Source organism: Anguilla anguilla, chromosome 2 (assembly GCF_013347855.1).
Source record: "Anguilla anguilla isolate fAngAng1 chromosome 2, fAngAng1.pri, whole genome shotgun sequence".
NCBI classification, from domain to species: Eukaryota; Metazoa; Chordata; class Actinopteri; order Anguilliformes; family Anguillidae; genus Anguilla; species Anguilla anguilla.
In genome coordinates this window covers 37,475,562-37,487,972 of record NC_049202.1, presented here as the reverse complement: position 1 = coordinate 37,487,972, position 12,411 = coordinate 37,475,562, and the positions used below count along the sequence as shown (strand labels likewise).

Genomic DNA, 12,411 nt, shown 5'->3' with positions numbered 1-12,411 from the left:
GACCCATAGTGAAATGACAAAAGTGATTTACATGCACAACTTCAATTTTAAAAATATTATATTTTATCCTCACCATTATCCAGAACCAGGTGCTTAATATTTTTTTGTTATATAATTTAATGTTATGCACTTCTGCAAAAAATAGAACAGATATCAGGGGATTGAATATTGGAAGCTGAATATTGGAAACATGGCATTAACCACCCCCAGTCGAAAAGTAGCACTGTGTGTACCATTTTATAGCAATCTCTAAATATATTTAGAGGTTTTTCTGGCATATGTCAAATTACTTCCAATTTCATATGAATACATGTTTGCTATTTATTTCATTTATTTCATTAGTATGTTATGCAATATTGTCATGAAAACAGCCTAGGGTACCTGAATTATCCACAACTGAATTGCATGCTTCCTATTAAAATAAAAATCCATGAATGCTCTATAATTGGGTGTAAGCCACAATGTTCTTTTCATGTAAATAAGACACAGAAAAGAACAATTAGGTAAAATGGCCTTAGATCCCATCTAGCGCCATCTCCATATGGCTTATCTCTAATAAAAGACGTTTCAAATGCCACGTGTGTGGCGTTCTGAACCCCACTGTATGCGTGCACTAAGCTCAGATGGGAGACAGGAACTCACACAGACTGTGACAGCCTATTATTCTCCCCCTCTGCTCTCGTACCTTCTTCATTGCTGGCTTGTGCGCTGCAATCCTTTAACGCCTACCTTTTCCATTTCATTCACACTAGGTTTACATTTATTTTTTAAAATACATTATTATTACTTTCTGCCCTGCTGGGGCTTATTGCTTTGGTTATTGTCACAAAGTACACGCAGCCCGTCGAGTTAAAATGACAGCTACGTGCTGAAGCGGCCAAACCTTCAATGAAAATAAACCTGTTTTCTTGTGCATTGCGTGTTGCGTATGTGTATAAATTGGTCAATGGAATTATTCTAAAATGGCTTCCTCTGTCTTTTAATTACTCACTGTGGCACTGTCCATCTCTGAATCTAGAATTCGTTTTGAATTACTTCTGATAAAACTGTTCAGTTTAAATCCAAATTATAGAAAAACAAAAACAGGGGAAACCACCCAACACTGTCCCCTATGAACAAGTCAACGAAACCGGGGGATTTTGAGGCCTTTGAGGAAAGGCCTGAGAAGGTCTCCAAATAGCATATTGCTTAATCAGGTGTAGGAGTGTTCAGAGCAGGATAAGCCTCAGAGCGATCGTTAAAGTGCGAGCAGATAGATGTTTTCAGCCTTAAAGGAATCAGCTTTTCTAATAAAGTACCCACAACATTCTCTCAATGGTGCCCGAGGACTCCGGCGAGGTAATCTCATTACTGGAAGCAATAGGCATCGCTGAAATGTGCCTGCTTGTTAGCGTCCCTGGCTAGCGTGAAGTGAACTGAGCGCAGTCTGCGCACAGGCACCTGCAGGGCTAGAGGGGGTGGAGTGCTGAGAAAATAATTCCATTAAACCATTAAGCCATTCTTCGCTGGCATCATTCATGATGACCCCAAAGCAGTTTGTGGGCTAATTGTCATCAGCTCCGTTTTGGTCTTCCCACACACTGGTCCACATACAGACCCACACAGACCCACACTGACCCACACAGAACCACATATACACCCACATATAGACCCACACACTGGTCCACATACAGACCCACACACAGACCCACATATAGACCCACACACTGGTCCACATACAGACCCACACACAGACCCACATATACACCCACATATAGACCCCCCCCACTGACCCACATAGACCCACAAGCAGACACAAACACAGACCCACATACAGACTCACATACAGACCCACACAGACCCACATATACACCCACATACAGACTCACACAGACCCACACAGACCCACATATACACCCACATACAGACTCACACAGACCCACACAGAACCACACAGACCCACATACAGACTCACATACAGACCCGCACAGACTCACATATACACCCACATATAGACCCACACACTGGTCCACATACAGACCCACACACAGACCCACACAGAACCACAAGCAGACACAAACACAGACCCACATATAGACCCACACAGACCTGCATACAGACCCGCACACAGACCCACATTAAGACCCACATACAAACCCATGTACAGACCCAGATACAGACCCACACGCAGACCCACAAACAGACACACAAACAGACCTGCAAACAGACCCACACAGACCCATGCAGTCTCACACTAACTGCAGCAATGGCGACCTCGCTTCCCACTTACGCTGCTCTAACTGCACAGCAGCCTGTCTCTTCATTGGCTCACTTGAAGCCCCCTGTCAGAACGTGCAGTGTTCTCTCCAGCCTTTCCCAAAGCTTTGCGAGTGAATTACCCCATAGTTAATTGCACATGACACTAAGCCCAAAACATCTATTCTGCTTGATAAGCAGGCAGTTGGAACATGTTTTCCATGAAGAAAAATAATCGCAGTCACTGGCAGTTTTAAGCTTTGTGGCAAAGTGAAAAATAAATCAAAAATCAAAAGTAATTGGGAGCTTAGAGAGTAAATACGCCGAGGTCGCAATTATAGCCGGAACAGCCCAGCGGGAAACAGAGCGCTCTCAAACACGGCGGTTAGAGACAATCCTTGAGATGAAACACGAGTTCAGTGACATACATCAATAGCCTGGCAAAACAGAAATGAACATACACGACCACGGCTCAATTACAACATTACGACGATTGAAATGAATTATGTAGTAAAATATAATTGCCTCTAGATGGCACTATAAAGGATTTCGCTTAGAATCCATTTTAGAGATAATACGCTACCCATACAATAAATACAATGATTAGGGATGACTGAAGTTTGCTGTTTGCTTGCAGTTCCTAAGACTAATTTGCTCTGTAAACATGAGTTTATGAAGGTATTGATGTGTAATGTAAGATGCACAATTATGGAAACATATTTCAAATAAACTTTTATTTAATTTGTGGTCAATGCATTGTCTTCTCAATGGGAGATTCTATATTATAATGACATTTAGATTGGAAGATAATTTTGAAAACTATGTGTTCTAATTCACAAATAAATTAATAATGTCCTCATAAGTTAGATTATTGACAATTTGGGACACAGAATTTTTATACAGTTGTTTCTTAGATGGCAATGCATATTCCACATATATGAAATATTTTCTGTATCACAGAAAACAGGAAAAATTATAAGTGAAAGAAGTGAGGTAAAATGCCGAATGCAATTAACTGAGTAGGCGAATATGCACAACTGCATACACAAAGCTAAAGGTTATTAGCTATGCACTCTCATTTGAAAACAGCATGGATATTCATACTTTGTGCGATAAAATATTGATGTTTAACAATACTCTGATTATTACAATAGGCATTTCATTTCAGCTCTCTCTCTATATTTAACTATGTCAAGCTGACCTTTTAATGTCACCTGGAGGCGGAGAGTGCAGTCGTAAGTGCCGGGAATCATTTCAAAGCGTGCGATGTACAAATGAGCTTTGAAAATAAAGATTTCCAAAGAGATTTACCCTGAAGTGCAATCAATTTATCTGCCAGTGAAATGTACCTTTTTATTAATGTGGTTACCATGGCATCTGTGAGAAAACGCACACACACATACACTTGCGTGCGCGTGAGCACACACACACACACACACGCATATATGTGCGCTTGCGCGCACACACACACACACACACACGCAGACACACACTCTCAAATACACCAACACATACACCCACACACACACACACACATATATATGTGCGCTTGTGCACACACACAGACACACACACACACACACACAGACAGATACACACACCTACATACACCCACACACACACACCATGCAGTGCGTTAGTATTTGGATGTATGAAAAGGGCTGTAATTCCAACACAGACCACCCAGTATGGCTGCAAATACCCTCAATTTCAAGCTGATAGTCTGTCCTTCAAACTCTTATTCATTCACTCAGTTCATTTAAAATCCCCAATTAAAGAAACAAAACCAAAAAGCCATCTGTACATATAGGCTATATATACACACACAGATGGGTGACAAATTAAAGGAAAAATCAACATAAAGTGTCTTAGTACCGTGTTTGGCCTCCACAAGCTACTAGAACAGCTTCAGTGCACCTTGGCATAGATTCTGCAAGTCTCTGGAACTCTACAGGAGGGATGAAAACACCATTCTTCCAGAAGACATTCCCTCATTTGGTGCTTTTGATGATGGTGTTGGAGAGCGCTGACTAACACATTGGTACAAAATCTCCCATAGGTGTTCAACTGGATTAAGATCTGGTGACTGCAAAGGCCATAGCATATGATTAATATCACTGTCATACTCATTAAACCATTCAGTGACCCCTCGTACCCTATGGATGGGGGCACTGTCATCCTGGAAGAGACCACTCCAATCAGGACAGAAATGTTTCATTATAGGATAAACGTGATCACTCAGAATAACTTTGTATTCATTTGCCTTCCCTCTGAGGGGAAAAGTGGCCCAAACCATGTCAGGAAAATTCCCCCCATAGCATAACAGAGCCACCAGACCCCCTCACTGTAGGGCTCAAGCATTCAGGCCTGTACCATGCACTTGTCCACTTACTGAAAATATGGTGACGGTGACTCATCTGACCATATCCCTTTTTTATCTCTGTAGACCAGTGCCTATGGTTTTTGCACCACTGAACTCTCAAATGTGCATTCGTCTTTGTCGTGAGGGGTTTATGCAGTGCAACCCTACTATAATATCCCTTTCTATGTAGTTTTCAATGGACTGTTTTTGCTGACACGGTATGATCACGTCCGGCATTGACGTTCTCAGTCACCAGAGGAAGAGTTGTGTTCTCTTCTGTTTTTCCTTACATATTGCACTAATGCACAAGCATCACGGTCATCAAATGTGCGCTTAATTGCATCATGCAGTACACGTGTATGGAAGCATCAGCATTCGTTATGTTTCTCCACTAATTTATTCAGGTTTTCCTTTAATTTGTCACTCGTCTGTATATACTGCATATGTATTTTTTTAATTCCATGAAACCCACACGCTAGACTGTACCTACCCTACCATTTGACAACCGCTCCTGTGTTGATCTTCCACACTGGGCATTACTATAACTGATGGATGATAGTAATCTTGTATGATAACCATTATAATACCTGGGCTACATCATGCAGTTTGCTATCAAATAATTATCCAGCACTGTCCAGACGAGGCTATCATTTTGGTCATTTGCTCTTTATTTCCTATTACAGAGGAGCAAGTGAAATATTTGAAGGGAAAGGGTTTATCGACTGCATAAGCCAATCAGAATGCCGACACGGACGAAGATAAAGCGAATGGACCGTCTTACATTGTCGTTTGGATCATCGTATCATCAAATCTGCGTCCAGTGAGACCACTATTTAACCAGCATTCACACAGAGCTTCAGCAGTAAATCTGATCTGATTAAATTGCAAGCTGACATTAATTCTCAGCTAGGTATGTAATCCTACCAGAATTTCAGGCAAAGCTTTGTTACGGTGGATAGATAGTTATTAGCCCAACAAGTTCGGTTTGCGTGTATATAATTCACTGCAACACCAGAAGAAATAGTTCTGGCTTTGAATCAACACCTGTAATTTTACATGGGTCGAGTCCCTCCTACACAAGATTGTGATTTGTGAAGAAGTAACTGTCCATTGGTTAATTAGCACATCCCCAAACTTATGTCACAGTTTTGGGGATGCGAACAGTTTCACAGGTTCATAAGACAAGCCTGACAACAGAAGCCAGTATGTTTAGTTCTTGCAAGAAATATTTAATAAAGTCAATGAAACATGTCTTAAATGCATGAAACTTAAGTAAATGTACTACCCATACTAAATATTGCGTTTCATTAAAAACAATCAGTAAAAATACTTCTTTCTATTCAAGGTTTTATTTTGAGATAACATTTTTAATATTTCAACTCAACATTTCAGAACTCTTTAAAATAGGACAAAGTTCCTTTTTTTGGATAAAATCTGGAATAAAAAGTGACATTTTCATTAAATGTGGAAGAAATGCTCAGCAGAACATGCTATTAAATTTTCTCACAATCATTTTTTTTCTAGTTTGAGTCAACTACCTTTGTCACCTGTGAACCAAAGAAGCGTGTACTGGCCATCTGTTGTTTCACCGGTAGAGACATATTAAATTTGCAGAAGTTGCAAAGAACCCAAAAAACTCCACCCACCATATATCCTTGGTTATCACCCCCACCAAAAATTAGCAATTAATTTCTGGCTAGGCCACTGGTCACCAGTAAACAGTGCTCATAAACAAATGGTCAAATAGTCAAGGCAAATTTGATTTGATATAAAGGTCTGATGACATTTCTTCTGAGCTGTTCTTTTACAGTCAGTCATTGTTATTCTTATCAGAGTCTCTACAGGGGGTAAATATATTTGTTATCTACCAGATTCACTCTTCCTGCTCTGGCAATTGTTCATTGTCGCACATGTGAGTGGCATCTTTGCTTAGCTCCGAGGTAATAACCGAAAATAAATGCATTAATTTTTGGGAACACAAGTGCCCTGCCCTCACCTGATATCATATTCCATCCCTTCAGACAACACCATTTTGCTGCAAAAGCAATTTCAACCCTTTGAAATGAAACAAAGAGGTTTAATTCACCGAAACCTCAAACATGAGAGAGGAAGGCCCGTTTTTTTATGGTTTATTCGCCCTCCTGTACAAAACACTTCCAGAAAGCTCCATTTCTAATCTGATTTTGAGGAACATGTTTCCCAGGATAGGATTCTGAAGACAGGGTTCTCATGCCGAACGGTTGCCACGCAAAGTTTATATTTGTACCCTCCGTATTATTAATAATGAAATACCAGAAAATAGGCTTCATAAGATCAAGAATGTGTTTGTGATTAAACCCAGTGTAGCTTAAACGTCTCAGAAATAGATATAAGACTCTGACCTTTTAATTTAAATTCTACTGTGTGATGAAAATTTCAGGAGTTCAAGTGTTTCTATGGTTTTCAAGATTTTGCAATGACTTTGATTCCTACAGCAGCTGTGTGGAAAATAACTCTCAGAATATGTAAAATGGTCAAAAAAACATTATATGCCTTTGACAAGCCTGTACCAAACTATTGATTTTAGCAACGAAGTCCATAGACACCCAGTCAAATCCCAGAAATCTGTGTCCATTCCTGCGTTCCTTTTCCATCTATGCTCCTTCCCATTCTCCCGCTTTAATTTTCCTTTTTTTTCTTTGTTTCCTTTTTCCTCCTCAGTTCTCCATCTTACCGTCTGTTTTGCCTGCACTATCCCCTCTTCCCTTGCACGTTCTTCTCCGCTTCGTACGTACGCCTCTGCGGTGGCCCACTCCCACACTCGCTCACGCTAACATTTAACAGGGTAATTAATCAATGCAGCTCAGGCTAACCCGGAAGGATCCGCTCTATTTTTAATGGCCCTGTCACTGCGTGGGCAAACGACGCGAAAGTGTGGAGATGAAGGCAACGAAAGAATCCAGCGGGCAACAGGTAGCGTCGCTCATCAGACAACAAGGGGGTAAGATCACAAACGTGCAAATCAAAAGTGATAATCTGTGAGAATACCTTTTTTTCCCGATGTTTCATCTCCGCGATAAAGACGTGCAACTTTTTCTTGGGTGATCAAAGCTAAGCAGGGTTTTGACAAGCGGCCAATGGCAGACTGTTTCATAACAGAAATATCTGTATTTACCTGGAAGAGCCAATGTAATGATGGTGTGCACTCAAACCCCACTGAGAAAGATGATGAGAAACAATACACTATGCTGGCAATCATTTTATAAATAAATCGGTGATATAGCTCTAGGTGCTGTTGGTTCCACTGGTCTTTTGTGTGTGTGTGTGTGTGTGTGTGTGTGTGTGTGTGTGTGTGCATGTGTGTGAATTTGCCTGCATGTCAGTGTGCCTGCATATGCATGTGTATGTGGATGTATGTGTGCATATGTGTGCATGCAAGTGTCAGTGGTGCTTGTGCATGAACATTTAGTTTTTTTTTTTACCTAGGACAATATCACAAGATGAAGGAAGGCACTGCAATGGATACAGGTTATACAGAAAATGCTTTATTCATAAATGTAAGAGTTGTGGAATTCTAAGCAGTTTGCCCAAGCAGTGCAGAATTCATTGTTTCAAAGTAGTGTCAGTTGAGTTCCCCATCCTCGCTACACGTATATAGTCAGTGTTGCATCTACGCTCATCTGTATTGCCAAGGCAACCATGCATGTTTTTGCAAATGACTCGTTGCAGCGGTACACATGGCTTGCGTGTGTCTGCGCATATTTGTCTGCGCACAATATTATTAGGGAGCTTGACTGATTACACAAAAAGACTCACCAAAGAAACCACTGAACTGGAGAAATGATGTTTTCCCTTTCCCGCTGTTCCAGTACAGCTACGCTTTACCGCACGGTTGCCCAGGATGGGGGCGGAGCTAACCCGTTGGAGGTGGGCGGGCAGTCGTCTCAGTGGAACCGTGGGCTGACATTCTGCTTTTAATGAGAGCTGGCGTGACCCGACTCCCGTCTTTCAGAGAAGGCATGATGCTTCGGCACAGCGCGGCTTCGGGGGGGCGGGGGAAGGTTCCCATCTCCCACTGTGGTTTTTCACAGCCAGTGTTACCAGACAGGCAGGTTAACCCATCACCCCCCCCCCCCCCCACCCCCCACCCCCCTGCTGGGACATTACAAGCCCATACCTTCTCTCCAAGGCGAACACATGGGTCCGCATGTGCTAACTGGTTATCGTCGATAACACAACATTTATCAGAGCCAAAATGGCAGTGTTTGATGGTCAAATTTGCAAGGACAAACGGACCCCTGCTGTTTAAGCAACTGCTGAAAATACCACCTACAGAAGATTAATACCAACGCTACTGTACCTCTGCCGAAAGAAAGGCTTTCTTACTGATGCGCTTTCTTTAATAGCCCACTTGTTATGAGTAATCTCCTAAATAAAAAATGGACTTTCTTTTTTACCTTAATGTCACTGTGACATTTAAATGTATAAAGCGTAGCAGAAAGATAATAATATGCTAACAATAAAAACATTTATATTGGCAGTATAAGTAGTTGTATAGTAATGGCAAAGCAGTAGCATATTAATTCCATAACACCCCCACCCCCCACCAACATACAGCACTGTTAGTAGCATATCTTTTGAAAGATGTGAAAGATATTGACTATTATAATTGCATTTTTTTCAACTATTTTCTGTTTCAGCATTTGGTTGGGAATGGCCTCTTGGTTTTTTTCTATTAATATTTTGTCTGGCAAATGTTTCCCCATTAATTATGGCACTTGTCATTTATAGCCACAAGAACCCAGGCATGTCTGTGAGCTGTCCCTAGTGCCAATGCCACTTTGCTTTTACAAAGCATCTTTCCTTGCAAGACCTTGTAAGAGTACCATCTGTTATCTATTTGTTAAAAATATAGTATTTCAGAACTTTAAACCTAATTACTTATGTCATCCAAAAGGGTGCGAGGGAAAGTGAACTAGTGCCCTACTATTTCAGAATGTATCTATGTGGACAAAAAAAAAGTTGTTCTTGCATTATTGCATCTTGTTATTTCAAATTAAAAGTGCACGCTCAGGCAAGGGGCATAATGAGGCTGTGAAAATGTCTCTTGCCTTCACAGTATGTCTGATGATTGGTAGCCATTTTGGAACACGACAAGTTAAATGTCAAGACTGTGTGGTTGGCGGTGGTGGGGAAGGGGAGGCGCGGGGGGGCGGTGGGGGCGTTTGTAGGCCAGGAGAGAATGTGCTGCTCTTTGACTTTGACTTTTTTCCCACTTAAAAATGGGGGAAGTGACAGGGAGAGAGATAAAACTCTTAATGCCTGCCTGTGCCGATCCCCAAGAGGACCAGGAGAGTGACAGGCAGCCCTGATGCGCTGTTAGAGAGACCGAGCCATGTGTCACTCACTGCAGTCCTGCGCCAATTAACAGCCTTCCTCAAACTCACGCCAGCCATTAATCCAGTGAAAGTAGAGCCGGTCCATTAAGCATGGTGCAGGAAGTCAGTGGCGTTTGACATTACATCTGAGGAACTGTCTGCTTTTGAGCCAAAATGGTGATCACCCTCCATTGGCCCGTCTATAAAGGTCCGTGTGAGGTGGCCTGACCTATTCTATGTCGTGATGAAGCCCGACTGTCAGGCACGGCACATTCACTCTCCTGGTGTTATTCTCTCTCCTTTACAATCAGGCCTTCAAACAAGGCCTTTATTTGCTTCTCCGTCCCCCTGTGTCGCATGCTGCCCCCGTCCATGCCGGCTCATTACAGGAGACGGACAATGGAAATCAATGGGACGGTGCCCACAGCCCTCTGGGGGAAATCCGGCTCCTGTCAATACGGTGTCAGTGCGAGTTCCAAACTGGATGGCCCCATGCCTCACCACGTCTCCTAACGAGCGAGCGGGAGACATGACAGGCCCTCGGGGAGAACAGGCCAATACGCTTTTTCAAATAAGAGCCTCCCTCCTCCGGGGCGGATGGAGGCCTCGCAGGTTTGCAAAAGTTCAACTTTTTCAAATTTCAATCCTAAAGGAGGCCATCCCGCCCGTCAGTCTGACAAGGGGCAGTCAAGCAAATGGGGCGGGAGTCACGCTCTGTAATACACTCAAGAGCTTATTTTGTGTGCGTGTGTGCGTGTGTGCGTGTGTGCGTGTGTGCGTGCGTGTGTGCGTGTGTGCGTGTGTGTGTGTGTGTGCGTGTGTGTGTGTGTGTGTGTGCGAGTGCTGGGGGATGGCAGTGTAATATAATGGGTAGGGAACTGGTCTCCTAAGATCACAAGTTTGATTCCCGGGTAGGACACTGCTGTTGTACCCTTGAGCAAGGTACTTAAGCTGCATTGCTCCAGTGTATTTCCAGCTGTATAAATGGATGCAATGTAAATGCTATGTAGAATGCTGTGTAAGTCTGCTAAATGGCTGTAATGTAATGTAAATGGCTGTAATGCAATGTGTGTGTGTGTGTGTGTGTGTGTGTGCATGCCTGCTTGTTGTGTGTAAGGGTGTGTGTGTATGTGTGTGCATGTATGTGTGTATGCGTGTGTGCGTGTCTGTATGTGTGTGCCTGTGTGTGTGTGTGTGTGTGTGGGTTGGTTAGTGCTTTAGAGTGAAACATGGCAGCCTTTTCATTACAATCCTACAGCTTAAAAATGCACAGGAGTGTGACCTTGTGGAAACAGTAATCTCTATGTAACCTGTCTGAAATCCCTGCAGAGAAAAGAACACAAAATAAACGAGTCAGCATTTGTATGTTGTTTCCATTGGCAAAGTCTGCATTGTGTCCTCATTTTCTTCTGTTGCACAGTGTTGGTCGTGATGACCCTGTTGAGTGCTTGGATAAAATACACCCAGGCGTATGATTCTAAACTACCCAACAGCTGCTGTATCCGTCTTTCTTCAGACCAGCATGTGCAAGATACGAAAAACTGAAAATATCCTAATATTGTGTCCCAATATCGCAGAGCTTCATCAGAGACAGAGAGGGTTCCCTTCACACAGTCCTCCGTATTAGAAAAAGGGCTATCAAGAGCAAGGCAACTGAATCCATGTAAGCCTCCCTCCAGAAGACAGCACCACCTTTATAGCAGCAGAAAGCAACATGTGGGCTGATTCCAAATCAACCCCAGGTGTGCTCGCCTGCTCCTGTTTTTTGGTGGTGGTGGTGGTGGGGAGGGGGGGTGGGGGTAGGCAGGGGGGCAATGGGAACATAGGGGAAGATAATATACAGTGTATTCAGAATTTTTACTTAAATTAGATTTTTGTATTGCGTTAAAATCCCAATAATTGCCTGGGTATGTTTGACCCAGGCTAACAAGTTTCACAACTGCTAATACGTAAACAGAGCACAGAAGTTAATACTTATAAACAGAGCACATGGATGTAGAGCACGTAATATATCATTAAATGTATACATAAATGCGTCCCACTTTGTCTGTTCCTGTGCCCATGGCGAAGTCTGCTTCCCTCCCTTCTGATAGGTCCCCGCATCAGAGACGGTACAGGGCCATTCTGAACTCCAGTCTCAGGCTCGCCGGTACAGCACGCTGGTCTCCATGGACACGGTACACCCGCCCGGCGCGGTGGGCTTTCGTGAGTGACTGTGCACGCAGAGCCGAGGTGCGTTCAGGGTGTGTGTGCGTGTGTGTGTGTGTGGGTGTGTGGGTGGTTGTGTGTGTGTGTTTTTTTAGCACAGGCCGTCTGCACTGTATGTCCTCAGAGAGAGAGCGCGTGTGGGCGGGTGCGATATCGCTGGCTGAGAATATGTTTTCAGACCAAAGCTCGTTATTTATATCATAAAGCAATCATATCTGCTGATGATTAAATGGCGATACGTTGTGGGGA

General features: G+C 42.9%; 1 long non-coding RNA gene across 1 annotated transcript; it reads left to right on the top strand.

Annotated features, from left to right (window-relative positions):
• The first annotated feature begins 7,278 nt into the window (after positions 1 to 7,278).
• Positions 7,279 to 12,180, top strand: LOC118219781. Its single transcript, XR_004763842.1, has 3 exons — positions 7,279 to 7,577; positions 11,532 to 11,696; positions 12,048 to 12,180. It is a non-coding gene; the product is annotated as an uncharacterized LOC118219781 (long non-coding RNA).
• Positions 12,181 to 12,411: the final 231 nt, after the last annotated feature.